Here is a 10,718-nt window from a genome sequence, read left to right as displayed (position 1 = left end):
CGTCTCTGCGCTGAGCGCCAGCGTTTGGTAGCTTCAGTCACGTTTCAGCAGTTTGAGGATTGCCAACTAGCTAATGTCTCGTTTCAGTTTCTATGAATGTAGTTGTAGAGGAGGGAGTAGGAACCGGCTCTCCTCCAGCACCATCAAAGCAGCATGCTAGCGTCCAGTCTGACGAGCCGGCTAACGAGCATGATTAGCTAATAAGCAGAAGCTAGGTTGCGTTAGCCTGCGTTGCGGGAGACGTTGCACCAGACACCATCATGTGTTATTCTAGCTAAACTGTGGCTCCGCTCCCCGGTGATACATCCTGTCATGGCTGACAGCAGAAAATCCTACACCAACAAATCAAACGCCGGCGTTTCTGAGCTCTGCGGCTCTGACAGCCGTCACCAGGCAGCACTAAAAGGTAGAGCAAGGTGCGAGCCGGCTGTTTTCTCAACGGCAGACTGTTTGAAATATGAATGAGCAGCCAGTCTATACATCATGTTCACTGACATGTCGTATTAAAATTTATGAACGACTTCATCAAAAAGCACTTTCAGCCAGACAGATTTGCCCTGACATCGGAGTTACATGGCTGGTTGGAGCCTCAGATGAATGTGTGTGTGTGAAATTATGTGTACCGAGAGCTCGCACACCTCTGTGGGCTGGTGTGTTACCTTGTGCACTGTGCGTGTGTGTGTGTTTGTTGCGAGAATTTTTAGAGTTTTTTTCAGCCTGAATATGAAATCTTCAGGCCTCTCAGTAAAATACAGGGGGAATAAAGTCTAACTAGGTTTTATTTGTGCCGACTTCAACCATTTCCAGGGTGTAAGTTCACATCTAGGAGAAGTTCACACCACCTGCAGGTTTCAAACCAGTAAAGTTGAGAAAGAATCATCATTTACCAACATTTTTGTATTTGAAAACAGCTTAATGTTTTTCAGAAACTAAATCTCTGGAGGGAAAGACTGCAAATCTGCTAATACACGCCAGCAAAAATCCCTCAGCAACCTGTTAATGAATCTGAGAGCTAAAGTGTGTGTGTGTGTGTGTGTGTGTGTGTGTGTGTGTGTGTGTTATGAGATAATACCTGTCATCTGCCGACTGCTGAACCCTGAAAAGGGGGCAGGTTTTCCAGGTCAGCCCGCCATCTGTCAGGGCAGCCCCTCTCCTGTTCCTGCACATTAGCACCTGATTGGCTGGAACCAACCCAGGGTGGGCGGAGCCACCGGCGGCATTCCCGCTGGGACCCGGCGGAGGCAGTCACATGCACACACACTCGTCGTTGCACAAACATGCACATGTTCTCCTGTTGGCCACACAAATGTTCCTGAGCTGAAACTTTAGTTCTGCAGGTGGGAAAAGATGAATCCTGCAGCTTTAGAGACTTTTATTCATGTGGTGTAGCAGATTTATGGATATCAAGAACATTATTCCAACGATCTAGAACATTATTCCAATGATCTAGAACATTATTCCAATGATCAAGAACATTATTCCCATGATCTAGAACATTATTCCAACAATCTAGAACATTATTCCAATGATCTAGAACATTATTCCCATGATCTAGAACATTATTCCCATGATCAAGAACATTATTCCCATGATCAAGAACATTATTCCAATGATCGAGAACATTATTCCCATGATCAAGAACATTATTCCCATGATCTAGAAACATCATTCCAATGATCCAGAACATCATTCCTGTGATCTAGAACATAATTTCTGTGATCTAGAACATTATTCCAATGATCCAGAACATTATTCCTGTGATCGAGAACATTATTCCTGTGATCTAGAACATTATTCCAATGACATAGAACATTATTGCAATGGTCTAGAACATCATTCCAATGATCTAGAACATTATTCCCGTGATCTAGAACATGATTCCAATGGCCTAGAACATTGTTCCAATGATCAAGAACATTATTCCAATGGTCTAGAACATTATTCCCGTGATCTAGAACATTATTCCCGCGATCTAGAACATTATTCCCGTGATCTAGAACATCATTCCCGTGATCAAGAACATTATTCCCCTGATCAAGAACATTATTCCAGTGATCCAGAACATTATTCCTGTGATCTAGAACATCATTCCAATGATCCAGAACATTATTCCCATGATCTAGAACATCATTCCAGTGATCTAGAACATTATTCCTGTGGTCTAGAACATTATTCCAATGGTCTAGAACATTATTCCAATGGCCTAGAACATTGTTCCAATGATCTAGAACATTGTTCCAATGGTCTAGAACATTATTCCCATGATCTAGAACATTATTCCCGTGATCTAGAATATTATTCCTGTGATCTAGAACATTATTCCAATGATGTAGAACATTATTCCCGTGATCTAGAACATTATTCCCCTGATCTAGAACATCATTCCAATGACCTAGAACATTATTCCAATGGCCTAGAACATTATTCCAATGATCTAGAACATTATTCCAATGGTCTAGAACATTATTCCAATGGCCTAGAACATTGTTCCAATGATCTAGAACATTATTCCCGTGATCTAGAACATTATTCCCGTGATCTAGAACATTATTCCTGTGATCTAGAACATTATTCCAATGGTCTAGAACATTATTCCAATGGTCTAGAACATTATTCCAATGGCCTAAAACATTGTTCCAATGATCTAGAACATTGTTCCAATGGTCTAGAACATTATTCCAATGGCCTAGAACATTGTTCCAGTGATCTAGAACATTGTTCCAATGGTCTAGAACATCATTCCAGTGATCTAGAACATTATTCCTGTGATCTAGAACATTATTCCAATGGTCTAGAACATTATTCCAATGGCCTAGAACATTAATCCAATGATCTAGAACATTGTTCCAATGGTCTAGAACATTATTCCTGTGATCTAGAACATTATTCCCGTGATCTAGAACATTATTCCCGTGATCTAGAACATTATTCCAATGATCTAGAACATTATTCCCATGATCAAGAACATTATTCCCGTGATCTAGAACATCATTCCAATGATCTAGAACATTATTCCTGTGATCTAGAACATTATTCCAATGGCCAAGAACATTGTTCCAATGATCTAGAACATTGTTCCAATGGTCTATAACATTATTCCCGTGATCTAGAACATTATTCCCGTGATCTAGAACATTATTCCAATGATCTAGAACATTATTCCCATGATCAAGAACATTATTCCCGTGATCTAGGACATCATTCCAATGATCTAGAACATTATTCCAATGGTCTAGAACATTATTCCCGTGATCTAGGACATCATTCCAATGACCTAGAACATTATTCCAATGGTCTAGAACATTATTCCAATGGTCTAGAACATTATTCCAATGATCCAGAACATTATTCCTGTGATCTAGAACATTATTCCAATGGTCTAGAACATTATTCCTGTGATCTAGAACATTATTCCAATGGTCTAGAACATTATTCCCGTGATCTAGAACATTATTCCAATGATCTAGAACATTATTCCAATGGTCTAGAACATTATTCCCGTGATCTAGAACATTATTCCAATGATCTAGAACATTATTCCAATGATCTAGAACATTATTCCCATGATCAAGAACATTATTCCCGTGATCTAGAACATCATTCCAATGATCTAGAACATTATTCCTGTGATCTAGAACATTATTCCCGTGATCTAGAACATTATTCCCGTGATCTAGAACATTATTCCAATGATCTAGAACATTATTCCCATGATCAAGAACATTATTCCCGTGATCTAGAACATCATTCCAATGATCTAGAACATTATTCCTGTGATCTAGAACATTATTCCAATGGCCGAGAACATTGTTCCAATGATCTAGAACATTGTTCCAATGGTCTATAACATTATTCCCGTGATCTAGAACATTATTCCCGTGATCTAGAACATTATTCCAATGATCTAGAACATTATTCCCATGATCAAGAACATTATTCCCGTGATCTAGGACATCATTCCAATGATCTAGAACATTATTCCAATGGTCTAGAACATTATTCCCGTGATCTAGGACATCATTCCAATGATCTAGAACATTATTCCAATGGTCTAGAACATTATTCCAATGGTCTAGAACATTATTCCAATGATCCAGAACATTATTCCTGTGATCTAGAACATTATTCCAATGGTCTAGAACATTATTCCTGTGATCTAGAACATTATTCCAATGGTCTAGAACATTATTCCCGTGATCTAGAACATTATTCCAATGGTCTAGAACATTATTCCCGTGATCTAGAACATTATTCCAATGATCTAGAACATTATTCCCGTGATCAAGAACATTTTGGTTAAGATAAATCAATGTGACAATAACGATGCATAAAACTGGGAATTTTCATCCAAGAGCTGCAGGTGATTTCTGTGTGTGTGTGTGAGTGTGTGTGTGTGTTCTGATATTTTTTGAGATGCTAATGCAGTCCAGCAGCAAAAATGCTAGGCTAAACCAACACATCAACATCCCACTCTTCATATGCCGCCATTTTAGGTGACGTGAGCTGCGGAGCGTAACTCCAGGTTCCGAGAGCAGTTGGCCGTCCGATGAACAGACGTTATCTTCAGCTAAAGGCTCATTCACACCCGTCTATGTACAAAATTCAAAAATTATTTTAAAAAAATGTGCCCATAACTGCCCTTGATACACAATACGCCCACTAGAGGGCAGTGAGGAGTCTCACATGGACCTCCCTGCTTCCTTCGCTGTCCTCCATTTTACATTCAGGTCCCGTCCAGTCTCCTCGTGTCTGTGGCGGTGCCCTGTCTGTGACTCGCCAGGTTGCTGGTCATTAAAGGCTCTTCCACCTGAAGAGGGTTTTTATTTGTGACTCCTGAAATGAAGAACACTTGATTTTGCAGCAGAATCCCAACGGAACGTTTGATGTGTCTTTGGTGCTAAAAGAGCAGGGGTGGAGGACAGAAACCTCGCCAGCGGCGTTGCTTTAACTGATGAGCTTCATTTCTCCGGCCGATGAGCTGCTTCTTTCTATCTCGTCCAGCTTTTCACATGATGGGGAAAAACCAGGTGCATTCTGGGAGATTCAAACACTCCAGGATCAAGCGCCGATGAACAAAGATGGAGGCTAAGTGACGGTTAACTGTGCAGATTATTGTTTTGTCATATATAAAAGCAGAAGCACTCCCTCCCTCCCTCCCCCGTCCTCCCCCGTCCTCCCTTGCTAGTTCAGCTGTCTGGTCAATGGGACCGGGGCAAGTAGCCAACAAGTACAGCCAAGCCCCCCCCACCCCCCTCGCTCGCCCCCTTCCTCTCCCATCCAGACGGCCTCCTGTTCAGCTGCCGCTCGCCGCAGGTTCCAGCCAGGTCAGATGTTCAACACGAGCGACAACATGTTCCCTCCTCACCGCTGTTTACGCCTGGCGGCCGCGCTGACATCACCCAGGACGAGATCGAGCTCCGCACTCGTCTCTGGATGGCGAGGAGGCGAGGAGACACTCACCTCCGCTTCTACAGGCATCAGGAGCAGCCACGCCTCCCCGCTCCATCTGCATGTCAGGAAAAAGAGACGCTAGCGTCCATCAATACGCCATCATCAAAGCATCAAAGCAAGCACGTCTGCAGGTCACCTGATCATCTCACACGTTTATGCTCAAACCGCTGCTCCACCCTCGCAGACACGATGAACGCCGACTTCACACCGGAAAGAATTAATTTGGTTTTTAAGATGCATTCGAGAGCCTTGACTCGCATTTTTATGTACTTTGACTGTTTTTTTTTTAACTCTTCAACTTTTCCTTTTAAATATGAATGCAGTAACGAGTGAAGTAGGAGGAGCCACGGATTTGCAGGCTGGAGTTTGCTGATCATAAAAACCTGACTTTCATACATGAAGCTTCTATTTTGATACTTTGTGGTATTTTTCAGGAGCACAGAGTCAGAAAGTGTGTGTGTGTGTGTGTGTGTGTGTGTGTGTGTGTGTTTTTCTTTTTTCCCGTGGAGTTTGAACGCATGTTTCAGACTGGGAGGTCAAAGTTCGCACATAAATAAATACAGAACAGCAGCTGTAAATTACACAGAAGAGCCGATTGTGTTTGGAGGGTCGGGAAGTGAAACGGCCGTGTGACACTGATGGAGACGGAATAAACCCACTGGGTTTGTATTCTTCGCTCTCACTCAGAGAGGAGAAACCTCGTGCGCGGAACCGTTCTGTACTCCAGGTTCTTTAAACGCTCGTCCTTCAGATCGAAGTTTTAAATTCCAAACGGAGTTCCGCTTTTATCCAGTGACGTTTAAAATGGAAAATCTTCTTTTCCGAGAGCCGCCTGGTGCATTTTACTGAAATGACCAAAGTTTTTTTTTATGTTTAAAAAAAGACAAAAAAGATTTGGGTAAAATATGAACAAAATTAAAAAATTAAAAAGCAGTGTGTGGTCTTCGTTTCTGTACATAAACATATCTGAGAGCTTGTACTGTACACCCCCCCGTCTCTCTCTCTCTCTCTCTCTCTCTCTCTCTCACACACACACACACACACACACAGAGTCAAAGGTGCCACGCTAGCCGCCCAGGTGCAGAGCAGATAGGGTTGCAGTCAGTAACCGGCTAATTCCGGCGTGGCTGTGGGAACGCCAGCTGCCCCCGTATTTCTCAAAATCTGAAATTGTTTTGGATTCGCGCGCCAACAGAAGGACCCGTCATGCAAGAGTGAAAGCAGCTCGTTTCCTGTGTCTTCCCACGTCAATAAAATAAGCGCTCGGTAGCGTGGCGAAACCCAACTTCTGTTCTCGGAGCTCCCGCCCCCTCGCCACCTCCACCTCCTCATGTTTGATACATGAACGTATCCCAGCTCCATCAAAGCAGGAGGACTCCGGCAGAAAATATGCACATGCTTGACCATTAAAGCCTCGCTCAATATTGACTTTCCAAGAAACAGTTTGAACGCGACCTCTCGACCTCCAGTGCGCTTGTTTCTGCAAATGAGACGGCTGGCAGTTTGAGTCATAACGAGCTGCTTCCACGCAACCTCCCAACCTTCACAAACTTTGTTCTTCGGCTGCAAACACACATCATAAACATCATCAGGACTTTTTTTTTTGGAAAAGACAAATGATTCTTATGGATAGAACGTCGAGGTTAAAGAACTTTTATTGTTCCTAAAAAATACGAATCGGCAGCGATTTCCTTTAAAAGTTTTTGTGTCGTATGTAGAAATTTGACCCCTCGACTGCGGGTCAAAGATTTTATCATCCTTGAAAAATCATTTTACATTCTAATCAAGCTGTTAATACTTTCTTGTATTGATATACATATGTGTGTGTATATACACATATGTATATTTATATAAATTAATGTTCATAATTATACAGAGAGTTTTTGTATTATATGGAAGCTCTGAGATGCAAAAACAAAAACAATTCTGGGAGATCCTTTCAAGTCTGAAACTGCCGTTTGTGTTCATGATTTAAAACAAAAAGAAACTGAATCACATTCCAAGAATCAATTTGATCAATAACCGTCAGGAAAGAAAGGAGAGGCTTTGCAGTGTCATTTTGCAAGTAAAAACTGGAATGAAATTCCAATCAAATAATTCCAGCAGAATCATTTTCAACTTTTGACCAGAAAAACAAAAAGAAAGAAAAACATCAGCGCCGTGTCACTTCCTCTGCCGTCTCTGGGCCTCCGTACAGCCGCTCGGTCTGCCTCAGTAACGCCGCTCTATTTCATGACTTAATGTGTCACAAATCGAACGCAACATCATTGTTTTTGCATTGGATGTTGTTGTTGAATCCAAAACTTCATCCATCCGGAAGCTCCGGACGACACGTAGTCACCTGGTTGCTTCAGGGGACGATGGTCACGTGATCGAAGCTCACGGGCCATCAAAGCAGCTGCAGGACGAGATGTCTGCCACCAAAGTACATTTGAACGTGTCAATCGAAGGTCAAATAGCGGCAGAAAGTAGGAAAATACCTCATCTAGACTCTAAAAGCGTTTGAATCAAGAGGAACTATCCTGACGCCACGCTGAGAATCACATGATGTTCAGGTTCTCTCATTCGCCGCCGACTAAACACTGAGAATAAAAGGAACAACGCAGGAAATGACGAGCAAGAAGCCAAGCGAGGAGCTTGTGAGACGGTTTCCCTTCTTGTTGACGTGAGAGCTTGGCAGCGGCTCGGCTCCTTCTACGGGGGCCTGGCAGGTAAAACCAGTCGGGGATTAACGCCACATTAACACCTGACTCCTCCGTGGGTAAGAAAGAGAAGCTCAGGTGATAATTGTCCCTCCTCCCTGAATACAGAAATCCATTTTCCTTCCCACCAATTAGAGACGTCTGCAGTGGCAGAGCACCACATTGCACTCTTGGACCTTCGTCAACGGGGGGATGAGGAGGCGACGCTGCTCGTGTGAAACACTGCTGGCAGTCGCCACCATTTGCATTCATCTCCCATATAAACTCCTCTTTTCTGCAGCTCCTCCCCCCCTCCGGCGATGAAGACGGCACAATAGTCTCACTGAGCGGTGACGATTAACACATAAAAGAGACACGGGGAATCTCGCTGCTAGATACTAGCGCACATGAAAGGCCGCAGCATTCATGCCATGCCAAGAACTTCAGTGGGAGCCCCCTCTATCTGATTGGTGATCTTTTGTTTTGGTGTTGCCCTCAATTCGGGGGAACGTGCCCAATCAGATTACGGCGAGGGAGGCAGAGCAAGACGACAATCGCTGTTTTCTATTCGTGCCGTCTTTCTGCAAGCGGCTTCACTTAAAGCTGCCAGAGATAAGTCAAGTAAAAGCATCTCACTTCCTCAACTTCTACCTCACCCCCTCCTCACCCTCCCGTCTCCCCTCCAGCAGATTTGGTCGGAGATCAGAAGATGAAGATGATCTTAATCCAAAACTGACAAGAGTGACAGGTAATCTCTGAAAACTATATGCTGAGATTAACTCCCTTTAGTGCACATTTTGGAGATAACATGTATTAATCTCATTTTAAATAGGAAGCAGAATAGGGCTGAGCTCTTATTTTGAAGGCTGCTGGATTAACTTAAATCCTGACCTCATTTGTTACTAAACTTTATTGCTAATCTATTTGTGGAAAACACATCTGATGTAACCTTGGCTACCATTTAAGATCCCTACATGGGCAGATTCATGACATCACCAAGATGCAGCGCAGGGAGGAGGTCTTTTTGTAGTCCAACGGGGGAAGTTATCATGTCATGTATGAGGTATCATTGTAGTCCAAATGGAAGTTAGCGTGTCAGGGAGGAGGTGTGTTTGTAACCCAACAGGAACTTAGCATGTCAAGGAGGAGGGGTGTTTGTAACCCAACAGGAAGTTAGCATGTCAAGGATGAGGGGTGTTTATAGTCCAACAGAAAGTTAGCATGCCAGGGATGAGAGATGTTTGTAGCCCAACAGGAAGTTAGCATGTCGGGGATGAGAGGTGTTTATAGTCCAACAGGAAGTTAGCATGTCGGGGATGAGGGGTGTTTATAGTCCAACAGGAAGTTAGCATGTCAGGGATGAGAGGTGTTTATAGTCCAAAAGGAAGTTAGCATGTCAGGGATGAGAGGTGTTTATAGTCCAACAGGGAGTTAGCATGTCGGGGATGAGGGGTATTTATAGTCCAACAGGAAGTTAGCATGTCAGGGATGAGAGATGTTTGTAGCCCAACAGGAAGTTAGCATGTCAGGGATGAGGGGTGTTTATAGTCCAAAAGGAAGTTAGCATGTCAGGGATGAGAGGTGTTTATAGTCCAACAGGGAGTTAGCATGTCGGGGATGAGGGGTGTTTATAGTCCAACAGGAAGTTAGCATGTCAGGGATGAGAGGTGTTCATAGTCCAACAGGAAGTTAGCATGTTGGGGATGAGGGGTGTTTATCGTCCAACAGGAAGTTAGCATGTCAGGGATGAGAGATGTTCATAGTCCAACAGGAAGTTAGCATGTCAGGGATGAGGGATGTTTATAGTCCAACAGGAAGTTAGCATGTCAGGGATGAAGGGTGTTTATAGTCCAACAGGAAGTTAGCATGTCAGGGATGAGAGGTGTTTAACGTCCAACAGGAAGTTAGCATGTCAGGGATGAGAGGTTTTTATAGTCCAACAGGAAGTGAGCATGTCAGGGATGAGAGGTGTTTATCGTCCAACAGGAAGTTAGCATGTCAGGGATGAGAGGTGTTTATCGTCCAACAGGAAGTTAGCATGTCAGGGATGAGAGGTGTTTATCGTCCAACAGGAAGTTAGCATGTCAGGATTGAGAGATGTTTATAGTCCAACGGGGAGTTAGCATGTCAAGGATGAGGGGTGTTTATAGTCCAACAGGAAGTTAGCATATCAGGGATGAGAGATGTTTATAGTCCAACAGGGAGTTAGCATGTCAAGGATGAGGGGTGTTTATAGTCCAACAGGAAGTTAGCATGTCAGGGATGAGGGGTGTTTATCGTCCAACAGGAAGTTAGCATGTCAGGAATGAGAGGTTTTTATAGTCCAACAGGAAGTGAGCATGTCAGGGATGAGAGGTGTTTATCGTCCAACAGGAAGTTAGCATGTCAGGGATGAGAGGTGTTTATCGTCCAACAGGAAGTTAGCATGTCAGGATTGAGAGATGTTTATAGTCCAACGGGGAGTTAGCATGTCAAGGATGAGGGGTGTTTATAGTCCAACAGGAAGTTAGCATATCAGGGATGAGAGATGTTTATAGTCCAACAGGGAGTTAGCATGTCAGGGATGAGAGCTCTGTTTGTAGCCCA

At 43.3% G+C, this 10,718-nt stretch overlaps 1 long non-coding RNA gene across 1 annotated transcript in view; it reads right to left on the bottom strand.

Moving 5' to 3' along the window:
- The window catches only part of LOC147272833 (uncharacterized), a 168,323-nt gene that overhangs the window by 7,507 nt on the left and 150,098 nt on the right, over positions 1-10,718 (bottom strand). Inside the window, exon 8 of the long non-coding RNA XR_015112630.1 lies at positions 1,073-1,291. This is a non-coding gene — a long non-coding RNA (uncharacterized LOC147272833). The remainder of the gene's footprint in view (positions 1-1,072; positions 1,292-10,718) is intronic.

The sequence above is a fragment of the Aulostomus chinensis genome, chromosome 1 (genome assembly GCF_037954235.1).
Source record: "Aulostomus chinensis isolate RoL2024-O1b breed Wild chromosome 1, RoL_Achi_v1.0, whole genome shotgun sequence".
Taxonomy (NCBI): domain Eukaryota; kingdom Metazoa; phylum Chordata; class Actinopteri; order Syngnathiformes; family Aulostomidae; genus Aulostomus; species Aulostomus chinensis.
This window is presented reverse-complemented; position numbering and strand designations above follow the sequence as displayed.